Below are 13,141 nucleotides of genomic sequence, written 5' to 3'. Positions count from 1 at the left end.
CTGCACAAAGTCTCCTCTTAAGGCTGTGTGCCCACGTAGCGTTTTTCAAGCGTTTTTGATGCGGAATTTCCGCAGCGGAAACGCTTGTAAAACGCTTGGTAACCCGCACCCCATGGTCCCCAATGGGATTCCGCAAGTTCTATGCACATGCTGCGGATTTTTCCGCAGCGTTTATGCTGCGTTCAAAAATCCGCAGCATGTCAATTAATTTTGCGTTTCCGCAAGCAGAATTGCCTTTGTCCAATGCATAAAAAACGCAAGGCAATTCCGCATGTGGAAAACGCGTGATAAACGCGCGAAAAATGCACGATAAACGCGTGCGGAATTCCGCATGCGTTTTTCCGGGAGAGGACTTGCAGAAATGAAGCAGAAATTTTCTGCTTCATTTATGCAACGTGGGCACATAGCCTAACAGTTGTTGTAGAGATGTGTCTGCTGCTAGAACTCTGTGTGGCATTGACCTGGTCTCTAATCTGAGCTGCTGTTAACCTGCGATTTCTGAGGATGCTGACTCGGATAAACTTATCCTCAGAAGCAGAGGTGACTCTTGGTCTTCCTTTCCTGGGGCGGTCCTCATGTGAGACAGTTTCTTTGTAGCGCTTGATGGTTTTTGCAACTGCACTTGCGGACACTTTCAAAGTCTGACCTTCATTTCTTAAAGTAATGATGGCCACTCGTTTTTCTTTACTTAGCTGCTTTTTTCTTGACAAAATACAAATTCTAACAGTCTATTCAGTAGGACTATCAGCTGTGTATCCACCAGACTTCTGCACAACACAACTGATGGTCCCAACCCCATTTATAAGGCAAGAAATCCCACTTATTAAACCTGACAGGGCACACCTGTGAAGTGAAAACCATTTCCGGTGACTACCTCTTGAAGCTCATCAAGAGAATGCCAAGAGTGTGCAAAGCAGTTATCAAAGCAAAAGGTGGCTACTTTGAAGAACCAAGAATATAAGACATATTTTCAGTTGTTTCACACTTTTTTGTTAAGTATATAATTCCACATGTGTTAATTCATAGTTTTGATGCCTTTAGTGTGAATGTACAATTTTCAAAGTCATGAAAATACAGAAAAATCTTTAAATGAGAAGGTGTGTCCAAACTTTTGGTCTGTACTGTGTATATATATATATATATATATATATATATATATATATATATATATATATATATATATATATATATATATATATATATATATATATATATATATATATATATATCCCAGTACAGTCACTGCCAACTCCACAATAACAAAAAGAAACACTAGCTGCCACCATTAGTCGTTTATACAGGCCAATTGGACAAGCAGTGTATGGCTTCAGGGGTGCGGTTTACAGAGCAAGAGGAACAGAGCTATTCAATTTTTATATATTCAATATGGAAAGGTAGGTAGTGTTTATAAAAAATATACAAAGATGATAAAAAATGGGAACAAAACAAGGCGCTATATATACAATTACATAAAATAAAAAGGAATAATGAAAGAGAAGTACTAAACCTGATGTTGCAGGAATGGCTGTTATTTTTATGGAGGGAAGTGCTCTGATTGGAAAATGGAAAACTCTCACAGCGAACTCTGCCTTCCAAAATGAACAAGGACAGACACCCAAACTCTAATTTTTATTAGATCAAGGTTACGCCCACATACCTCCCCTTAGTGAGCAAATATGGGGCTGTTTGTGGGATGTGCTAGGTCTTTTAGCAGTTAATGAGATCCCCAACTTACAGGATATCTTTGCCCCTGGAAGTCCCAGGTGGGAGATATTGTCGTCAAGTTTCCTATTGCAATTTTACCTTTCTATAGAGATAAAACATGGCATGGCTAGCATCATCCACTGGAGTGATATTAAGCTGGACGGGTTAGAATGGCCTTACGGTGATGTGAGTGAATGCATTATGTTCGTTCCTTCGTTATGACGCTAAAAATACATCTCCCATAAATATCGGATCAATGCAAACTCCAATATTTATGACTGATCACTGGTTCCAAAAAGTCTCAGTGCTTTGATCAGAGGAAGCTCCTGTACTTCTCTGCTTCTGAATAAATGAATCACAGCTTTGGTGGCATGTTCCCAGAGTAGATCTCCTGTTGTAATTACATGTTACTGCAGGAGGTCCCTACTTCAATGGAGGTTAAAGTGTCAAGTCTCTCACCTCCCCAGTTATAATTAATTTCTCTCTTTCCCAGCTATAATTTATCTCATATGTTCTATGTGAAAGTCCTACTTCAATGGAAGTTGAAGTGTCAGCTCTTTCTCACCTCCCCAGTTATAATTAATCCCATATGTTCAATGTGAGGGTGATATGTCCCCTCTCCGGAGATGTCTGTATTGCTTTTAATTTTTCTCTATGACAGGCATCATAAGCAACTGGCTATGTTGTTGGGCACTTTAATCTCAGGGATATACTTTTTGGTCACTGTAAGCCCCAAGCTATGGGCACCTTAAGTCCCGAGTTACGCAGTATGGGCCCCTTAATTCTCAGACCATGATATATTTCGAAACCAGCCCAGGGCAACCTGTATGGGTAACTTAAGCCCTGGGCTATGTTGTATATGTAATTTAAGACCAGGACTATGCTACTTAGACACCTTAAACCAAGGGCTAAACTCTATAAGCACCTTCAGCCCAGGGCTATGCTTTACGGCCACCTTAAACTCTGGGATATGCTGAGACTATTTCCATATGATAGATTATGACATCTTCTAAGGTCATGTTCCATGGAGATAAGGTGACATATTACCGGTATATAGTTCAGGAGCTGTACTATATGACTAGTAGGCTGCATTTTAGCCTGCTTTGTACTCCAGAGCTGCATTCACCATTTTTGCAGGCTTCAGAGCTGAAATCTCTCATTATTCCTTGCTGGGGTTCAGTGTCTGCAAAGCATATGTGCTGGTGATTTACATTCTATGAAGTATACTTCTTACACCCTCGCGGCACAGAATGTATTTATAGGGGCTCATATAAGCTATAAGCAGTGTGTCTTTTAACATCCTGTCGACAGTTTTCAAAGACAAGCGGCAGTAAAAGTAAATTATTTATAAAACTACTTGTACGGCTGGTATCCGTGCATAGCTGCCAAATGGTGTACAAGGACGGATATAATGTAAGGAATGTGTCGTAAAATGGAGTAAAGATTGCAAATAAGTGAGCTCTGTGGTCAAACTAGCGAGAAATAACTAAGCGCGACAGGCAGATCATCACGATATTCCTGCACAGAGCATCTTCATCATGATGTTCCATTTATAGTCCATGGTACTGTCGGAAACAGCCTGCAGGTATAGATGTAGCCCCTAAGGATGAAGCTGAGTTCTAGACTACCTAGAGGATATGTACACCTCCGGGAATGATTATTTGTTTACTTAAAGGGGAGCTGTTACCATGTAAAAAGTGGCCAATTTTTGCTCTTGTTTTATTCCCGCTGTTCTCCTGAGCAATCTGGTTTTTGTTTTGTTAAAATCCGCCATACGGTTCCAGAGATATGGACCTTTTTGTTTAGTGGTAATTTTAATAGTTTTTTATAAAGGGGGTGTGGCTTACAGGATCCTCTGGGGCGTGTATTGCCGTATTACCTTGTGAGCACCGCCCCTTTAGTAAAGACCATAAAAAAGTAGCACTGAATAAAAATGTCAGTATCTTTGGAACCGTATGGCGGATTTGAAAAGGAAAAACATTGGAATACTTAGGGGAGCAGAGGGAATAAAATGAGAGCAAAAATTGTCCACTTTTTCAATGCATCTATTTTGACTAAAATTAATTTTTGCTATTGGGTTTCATTAAAAATATTTCACTGTTTGGTTCTTTGTTTTCCTGCACATTGCTGACTTCAGGATGAGTTAACTGAGAATCCATCAGTGAGTTTGTAACTCATTTATCATTTTTTTTTCTAAATTCCTCTGTGCTGATGTATGATCACAGACCACAACAAAGTGTAAAAGCTTTGATGTGATCATAAACCAGCTGTGAAGCTCAGAAAAGTATAAAACCGATACAAACTTTTTGTCAAAAGGAGCTCACTGACAGATTGGCAGTTAACTCCTCAAGCCAACAACATGCAGGGGGTAAACAAAAAGGCCTGTAAAAGCCAAACGATGTAATATTTTTAATGAAACCCAATTGTAAAAATTATTTTTAGCCCATAATCCATGCTTTTCAGTGAGAGATAGTTTTATAGACATTATTTGCTCTGTCTATTTAGGGACTTATAAATGTTAATAGAAGTAATTTATGGTCCCCACCAGATTTTCCACATTTAGTCCTAGTGAAATTCCCATGAATACTGTATATGTTATCTTTAGTGAAGAGATTAAAAAAAAAAAAAAAATTTGATTTATACGGAGGAGAAGATGGCACAAGCTCTGCAGAGCCTCCACTCATCCTCCCTGCTCCAGATTAGTGCAATCCACCTGGAATGGAGACAGACAGGTCCTTGTGGTCGGAGGTGTCAGACGTCTCTCAGGGGCCTGCAGTTTGTGCGCCCTACCTCATCTTACATTACTAATCAGATTTATCCAAACAAAACTGCAGGTGGAGAAATCTGCACGACTGAAAGTCTCCATGATAACAGCTTAAGTCATAAATACTTTACCTATGACAAGTACTTTATTGATACATTTATTTTGCTGTTTAACTTTCCTCCTTCCCCGTCTCGGTTTCTAAGCAAAACCTTCCCCTCTGACAGCTGATCCATGCGAGAGAGAAACAAAAATACATGAGCTCGCTGAGCGGCATTCTCTTCACTCCGCCACACCTCTCTGCAATCCATGCATTACAGAAAACCCGAAACGCAACAGCTATTGGGTATAGGAGAAGGTCACAAATATTACTGTGCTGGCGTCATCCAGGAGTATGGAAGCAATCTCTGTATAGGAGAAGTATTGTCTACCTGTCAATATAAGGACTGTTAGCCATACCCCTATATCTGCCCCTATTACTCCACATATCCTCCCTATATCTGCCCCTATTACTTCATATATCCTCCCTATATCTCCTCCTATTACTCCATATATCCTCCCTATATCTCCTCCTATTACTCCATATATCCTCCTATATCTCCTCCTACTACTCCATATATCCTCCCTATATCTCCTCCTATTACTCCATATATCCTCCCTATATCTCCTCCTATTACTCCATATATCCCCTATATCTCCTCCTATTACTTCATATATCCTCCCTATATCTCCTCCTATTACTCCATATATCCCCCTATATCTCCTCCTATTACTCCATATATCCTCCCTATATCTCCTCCTATTACTCCATATATCCTCCTATATCTCCTCCTACTACTCCATATATCCTCCCTATATCTCCTCCTATTACTCCATATATCCTCCCTATATCTCCTCCTATTACTCCATATATCCCCTATATCTCCTCCTATTACTCCATATATCCCCCTATATCTCCTCCTATTACTCCATATATCCTCCCTATATCTCCTCCTATTACTCCATATATCCTCCCTATATCTCCTCCTATTACTCCATATATCCTCCCTATATCGCCTCCTATTACTCCATATATCCCCTATATCTCCTCCTATTACTCCATATATCCTTCCTATATCTCCTTCTATTACTCCATATATCCTCCCTATATCTCCTCCTATTACTCCATCTATCCTCCCTATATCTCCTCCTATTACTCCATCTATCCTCCCTATATCTCCTCCTATTACTCTATATTTCCTCCCTATATCTCTTCCTATTACTCCATATATCCTCCTTATATCTCCTTCTATTACTCCATATATCCCCCCTATATCTCCCCCTATTACTCCATATATCCTCCTTATATCTCCTTCTATTACTCCATATATCCCCCTATATCTCCTCCTATTACTCCATATATCCTCCCTATATCTCCTTCTATTACTCCATATATCCACCCTATATCTCCTCCTATTACTCCATATATCCTCCCTATATCTCCTTCTATTACTCCATATATCCCCCTATATCTCCCCCTATTACTCCATATATCCTCCCTATATCTCCTTCTATTACTCCATATATCCCCCCTATATCTCCTCCTATTACTCCATATATACTCCCTATATCTCTTCCTATTACTCCATATATCCTCCCTATATCTCCTCCTATTCATCCATATATCCTCCCTATATCTCCTCCTGTTACTCCATATATCCTCCCCTATATCTCCTCCTATTACTCCATATATCCTCCCTATATCTCCTCCTATTACTCCATATATCCTCCCTATATCTCCTCCTATTACTCCATATATCCTCCCTATATCTCCCCCTATTACTCCATATATCCCCCCTATATCTGCCCCTATTACTCCACATATCCTCCCTATATCTCCCCCTATTACTCCATATATCCTCCCTATATCTCCTCCTATTACTCCATATATCCCCCCTATATCTCCTCCTATTACTCCATATATCCTCCCTATATCTCCTCCTATTACTCCATATATCCCCCCTATATCTCCTCCTATTACTCCATATATCCTCCCTATATCTCCCCCTATTACTCCATATATCCTCCCTATATCTCCCCCTATTACTCCACATATCCTCCATATATCTCCCCCTATTACTCCATATATCCTCCCTATATCTCCTCCTATTACTCCATATATCCTCCCTATATCTCCTCCTATTACTCCATATATCCCCTATATCTCCTCCTATTACTCCATATATCCTTCCTATATCTCCTTCTATTACTCCATATATCCTCCCTATATCTCCTCCTATTACTCCATATATCCTCCCTATATCTCCTCCTATTACTCCATCTATCCTCCCTATATCTCCTCCTATTATTCCATATATCCTCCCTACATCTCCTCCTATTACTCCATATATCCTCCCTATATCTCCTCCTATTACTCCATATATCCTCCCTATATCTCCCCCTATTACTCCATATATCCTCCCTAAATCTCCCCCTATTACTCCATATACCCTCCCTATATCTCCTCCTGTTACTCCATATATCCTCCCTATATCTCCTCCTATTACTCCATATATCCCCTATATCTCCTCCTATTACTCCATATGTCCTCCCTATATCTCCTCCTATTACTCCATATATCCTCCCTATATCTCCTCCTATTACTCCATATATCCTCTCTATATCTCCTCCTATTACTCCATATATCCTCCCTATATCTCCTCCTATTACTCCATATATCCCCTATATCTCCTCCTATTACTCCATATATCCTTCCTATATCTCCTTCTATTACTCCATATATCCTCCCTATATCTCCTCCTATTACTCCATCTATCCTCCCTATATCTCCTCCTATTATTCCATATATCCTCCCTATATCTCCTCCTATATCTCCATATATCCTCCCTATATCTCCTCCTATTACTCCATATATCCTCCCTATATCTCCTCCTATTACTCTATATATCCCCCCTATATCTCCCCCTATTACTCCATATATCCTCCCTATATCTCCCCCTATTACTCCATATACCCTCCCTATATCTCCTCCTGTTACTCCATATATCCTCCCCTATATCTCCTCCTATTACTCCATATATCCCCCCTATATCTCCCCCTATTACTCCATATATCCTCCCTATATCTCCTCCTATATCTCCATATATCCTCCCTATATCTCCTCCTATTACTCCATATATCCTCCCTATATCTCCTCCTATTACTTCATATATCCCCCCTATATCTCCCCCTATTACTCCATATATCCTCCCTATATCTCCTCCTATTACTCCATATTTCCTCCCTATATCTCCCCCTATTACTCCATATATCCTTCCTATATCTCCTCCTGTTACTCCATATATCCTCCCCTATATCTCCTCCTATTACTCCATATATCCCCCCTATATCTCCTCCTATTACTCTATATATCCTCCCTATATCTCCTCCTATATCTCCATATATCCTCCCTATATCTCCTCCTATTACTCCATATATCCTCCCTATATCTCCTCCTATTACTCCATATATCCTCCCTATATCTATTCCTATTACTCCATATATCCTCCCTATATCTCCCCCTATTACTCCATATATCCTCCCTATATCTCCTCCTATTACTCCATATATCCTCCCTATATCTCCCCCTATTACTCCATATATCCTCCCTATATCTCCCCCTATTACTCCATATATCCTTCCTATATCTCCTCCTGTTACTCCATATATCAAACCCTATATCTCCTCCTATTACTCCATATATCCCCCCTATATCTCCTCCTATTACTCTATATATCCTCCCTATATCTCCTCCTATATCTCCATATATCCTCCCTATATCTCCTCCTATTACTCCATATATCCTCCCTATATCTCCTCCTATTACTCCATATATCCTCCCTATATCTCCTCCTATTACTCCATATATCCTCCCTATATCTCCTCCTATTACTCCATATATCCTCCCCTATATCTCCTCCTATTACTCCATATATCCTCCCTATATCTATTCCTATTACTCCATATATCCTCCCTATATCTCCTCCTATTACTCCATATATCCTTCCTATATCTCCTCCTATTACTCCATATATCCCCCCTATATCTCCTCCTATTACTCCATATATCCTCCCTATATCTCCTCCTATTACTCCATATATCCTCCCCTATATCTCCTCCTATTACTCCATATATCCCCCCTATATCTCCCCCTATTACTCCATATATCCTCCCCTATATCTCCCCCTATTACTCCATATATCCTCTATATATCTTCTCCTATATAAAGCATATACGATTATTCTTAAACCTCCTGCAGTTGCTCCTCATGTCTTCCCTTCTTCTTCTAAAAAAAAGTCCTGCGTTGTTCCCTCCATTAATTATAGAGTTGTGAATTATTGTCTCCTGCCTGCATCGTCGCACAGGAGTCCATTGTTCCCCCTGTTACGTTGATTCAGCCTTGGCCCTAATTTTACCAAACACTTTTAAGCTTTGTGCCCACGATGCAGAAATGAAGCAGAAATTTTCTGGAGCATTTCTGCTTGTCCTTGGCAGTAAAAACGCATGCGGATTTTACACTAGTTTTTGGCACGTTTTTGATGCGTTTTTACTTGCGGATTTTCCATGCATTGTACAGGCAAATCCGCATGCGGAAACGCATAAAGAATGGACATGCTGCGTTTTTTTCCGCACCTAAAATCCGTGCAGAAAAAATCCTGAACATGTGCACAGAACTTGCAAAAAGTCATAGGAAGTCATGGGATAAGATGTGCAATATGTTTGTGCTGCATTTCCCACTGAAAAAAAACGCACAAAAAAACGCGCCAAATCCGCATCGTGGGCACATAGCCTCAGGCTGGATTCGCATGTGCAGTTTTTGGTGGATTTTTTTGTGAGACAAACACAGTACTGGATGAAAAAGAGAAAGATCAGTCTTTCTAGAAAACTTTTACTGCTGTTTTTTGGATCTGCTCCTAACTTTTGCTCAAAAAATTGCATCAAAAACTGCACTGAAAACTGGATATGTGATTGCAGCCAAAATGACAGACGCCTATTGTTTATGATCATAAAATGCGGCACTTACGTGAGGATCCTCATTGTGTTCCTCTGCCTAGTTTTTCCTGCATGGCACAGAACCATGTTTCGTCTTTCGCACACTTCATCTCTGTTCTTTGTTACTTTTCTTTGATCTCTTCTCCTCCATACTCCTCGGTAGACATGCAATCCTCTCATTCATCCCTGAATTATTGTGTCTTATATTCTAGGACAAAATGTGGAAATCATGGAATGATCTGGTCTTATGGCACTCTAATTCAGCCAGGTAGCAGGAGAGGCAGGTCCGTATCTGCCTTTCAAATTTCAGTTGTCCTGTGTAGATAAGTCTCCACCTCTCACCTAGTGTGTACACATACCTATGTGCCTGCCATGCATGGTGATACTACCCTGCTCAGTCTGCACATGAGGGTTTCCTAACCCCAGGAGCTAAGTTCTTGTCATTCTAAGTGCCCCGTTCCCACTGTTCAATAGTCCTGAAATTGAGACTTTCCTGTCTTAGACTTCAAAAGTGTCTATGGGAACTAGGGTTGTCTTGAGCCTCTCGAATTTGAGAACATTCTGTTCGCATCGAGAATGAAGTCACACTTGTCGTTTTTCTGGCTTTTTTAAGGTAGTCTTTAAGAGGTTTTCCAATCTAGACAACTCATTTCCAAGTAATGTAGTCCTCAACGGGATCTTTACCTAGCGGAAATTGAAATATTGTGCAGCACCTACTAAAATCAACCAGCTAACTACGTAATAAATGGACAAGTTGGATCCACCAAAGTGAAAGCTTCTCCTTGCCCAAGTTGGAAAAGTAAAAGGTCCTCCAGTAGCGAGGTCCTATGTTAGTTACAATTTTTCCTAGCTGAAAATTAAGTATGGTACCCACCAAAATCAACCAACTGGCATAGAATTATCAGAGTGTCCCAAAAATGGAAAAAAAAGGTTCCTCCAAAGAAGAGGTGACCACCAGAGGTCCTTAAAAAATTACTAACCTATCAGAAAATGAAGAATTTTATGGCTCCCATCGAAATCAGTGAGCCAAGTTGTGTAAATATATTGAAATTTGATCCACCTCTCTTGAATCGACAAGCAGAGGGTTCTCCAGTGATGAGGAGGTCATCTCTTATTATTTTCCCACCAGAAAATAAAGTATTATACACCTGAAATCAAAGAATGAATCAGCCGAGTCCCATCAGATCGAAAGACTGGCTTTGTCCCGAATGGACAGAAAAGGGTCCAACAATGATGAGAAGGTGATCACTAAAGGTCCTAAGTAATTAATACTTGAGATTTATCAAACTCAATGAGTATAATACATTAACCACCAGAACTAGAGCGCCCATATGTCATAAAAGAACCACCCAATGATATGCCACTAAGATTTCCTGAACAACTTTTCTATAAAATATTGACACCACCCTTGTGATATATGTTATGTAATGAACTTCTGATCATCATTCCATCAAAATTGCCAAGGTAAGTCCTTGGTTCTGTTGACTGATTGCTCTGTGCACCTGTGTCTACCCCAGTATATCTTGACTCTGCAGTACCTAGGTCCATTCATACAGCCTTAGTACAATGGATATAGTGACAGCATAGTTCACACCTGTTGTACCTCCCTTACAGACTCCTCACCTTTCTTAGGTTTTCGTCCTTGACTTTTGTTCAACAGTCGATCCTTTCACACCTGCAATCCCAAAATTTCAGAACTGGATAAATCCACAAAATGCAATAAGGGCATCCAAAGGAAACGGATCTCAGCCCAAGCGCATGATCCAGAATAGACCTGTAGGGGCTGTGAATCCGGACAGGTCTTCTGATCTCCTGGGCTGTGTAATGTAGTCTCTTCTGCTCCAAGTCAGCATCTTAGAAACTTGTCAACTTTCCCTCTCCCACTTGCAACTCGCCAAAGTGGGGGGTTTTTTGGGGTGTGCTCACTACACCCATGATTCGGTCCCATATTCTCTCTCTCTCTCTTCTTCTCTTTCTCACTCCTTCCCCCTCTTCTCCTTGAAAAACAAAATCCAGATGTTTTCTTCTGCTTTGGCTCTGGGACTTTCTGAGTATAAGAAGGGGGAGATAAACTAAGGGAGTGGGTTGGGGGGCCGTGCTTAGTAAAAAAAAAAAAAGGGAGTGGGAAAAAGGGAAAGAAAAAAAGTAGCAATGCTATATAGCAAAAAGTGTCTTTTTTGGTCAGCAGCCTGAAGATAGAAGAGGACTGAGAGTTGAGTTCTACAACGCCTCCTTTCTGACTGTCTCCTCCCTGCACTCATTCAGTGCTTGCCTCCCCCAACACTCTCTTTGTAGGCACACAGTGACTATTCTTTACTATCTAACTAATTATGGAAACTGCAATTTCGACAAGGCAGCTGCTATATGGGGGGAGGGTCCGGCTGATTTTTTTTTTTTTTCTTCTGGGATCTGTTCTTACCAAGTTTCTTTTTTTGTTTTGTGTAAGAACATTTTAGAGCTCCATAAAATCATGTAATGGGTTCAGCTCAGCCACAAGGTGACCTGCTGACAGTGACCGGATTACGGGGTCACTTCTGTTAGCTAAATCTAACAGTGACGCTACTCATAGCAGCTCCTGACCCCCCCCCCCCCATGCAAAGTCCATACTAGGACCCCTGAAGAACCATTACGTCTCGTATTCGGCGCAGACGTAATATCCCCAGTATTTTTCTGCACCAGTGAATGACCTTTTAACTTCATTTCATCCATATGGTGTGATTTTTGTGTGCAAGAACCCAAACGGAATTTTTTTCTATTTCTTTTTCTTTCTTTTTTTTTGGCACCATGTCATTTTTTTGTGTAGAATCAGTGCAGTTTTCGCCCCTTTGCAATTGAAAGGGTGAAATCTGCACCAAATCTGTAAAAAAATAAGAATGTAGCACAATCAGATTCTGCTGCAGAAAAGCTGCAGATATGATGTGGAAAATCCTCTTCAAATAAGCCACGTGTGAACCCAGCCTTAAGTGAGAATCCAATTTTAAGTGAATACCAGTGCTAATGGTTTAAGGGGGAACGTTTCTCCTTGTGGAGAGTGCCAAGTCAGCGTAAGGAGACTTATAGGCCATGCAATGCTCCTTGGAACATTTCTCCTTGTGGAGAGTGCCAAGCCAACGTAAGGAGACTTATAATTCATGCAATTCTCTTCTGGGACTTTAAATATGGAACGTTTCTTCTTGTGGAGAGTGCCAAGCCAGCGTAAGGAGACTTATAGGCCATGCAATGCTCCTTGGAACATTTCTCCTTGTGGAGAGTTCCAAGTCAACGTAAGGAGACTTATAGTCCATGCAATTCTCCTCTGAGACTTTAAATATGGAACGTTTCTTCTTGTGGAGAGTGTCAAGCCAGCATAAGGAGACTTATAGGCCATGCAATGTTTTTCGAAACATTTCTCCTTGTGGAGAGTTCTAAGCCAGCGTAAGGAGACTTACAGGCCGTACAATGCTTCTTGGGAAATTTAAATATGCACATTTGCATATATAAATTCCTAGAACAACATTGCAAGGCCTTTAAGTCTCCTTATGCCGGCTCGCACTCTCCACAAGCATATATAAACTCCCCAAGGAGTATTGCATGGCTATAAGTCTCCTTGCGCTGGCTTGGAACTCTCCACAAGTAGAATTGTTCCCCCTTACGCCATGGCCCCAC

General features: G+C 40.6%; 1 protein-coding gene across 8 annotated transcripts in view; it reads right to left on the bottom strand.

Annotated features, from left to right (window-relative positions):
• Window positions 1-11,797, bottom strand: part of S1PR2 (sphingosine-1-phosphate receptor 2) — an 88,467-nt gene extending 76,670 nt beyond the window's left edge. Inside the window, exons 1-2 of one of the 8 annotated variants that reach the window (XM_073654108.1) lie at window positions 11,120-11,797; window positions 9,528-9,704 (exon numbers count right to left, since the gene is read on the bottom strand). The gene's annotated coding sequence lies outside the window, so the exon portion shown is untranslated. The remainder of the gene's footprint in view (window positions 1-9,527; window positions 9,705-11,119) is intronic. The other 7 variants (XM_073654107.1, XM_073654105.1, XM_073654109.1 and 4 more) reach the window with 7 other exon arrangements.
• Between the last annotated feature and the right edge of the window lie 1,344 nt (window positions 11,798-13,141).

Source organism: Phyllobates terribilis, unplaced genomic scaffold, assembly GCF_046119375.1.
Source record: "Phyllobates terribilis strain yellow unplaced genomic scaffold, ASM4611937v1 Scaffold_11__3_contigs__length_659146591, whole genome shotgun sequence".
In the NCBI taxonomy this organism is placed as follows: Eukaryota; Metazoa; Chordata; class Amphibia; order Anura; family Dendrobatidae; genus Phyllobates; species Phyllobates terribilis.
This window is presented reverse-complemented; position numbering and strand designations above follow the sequence as displayed.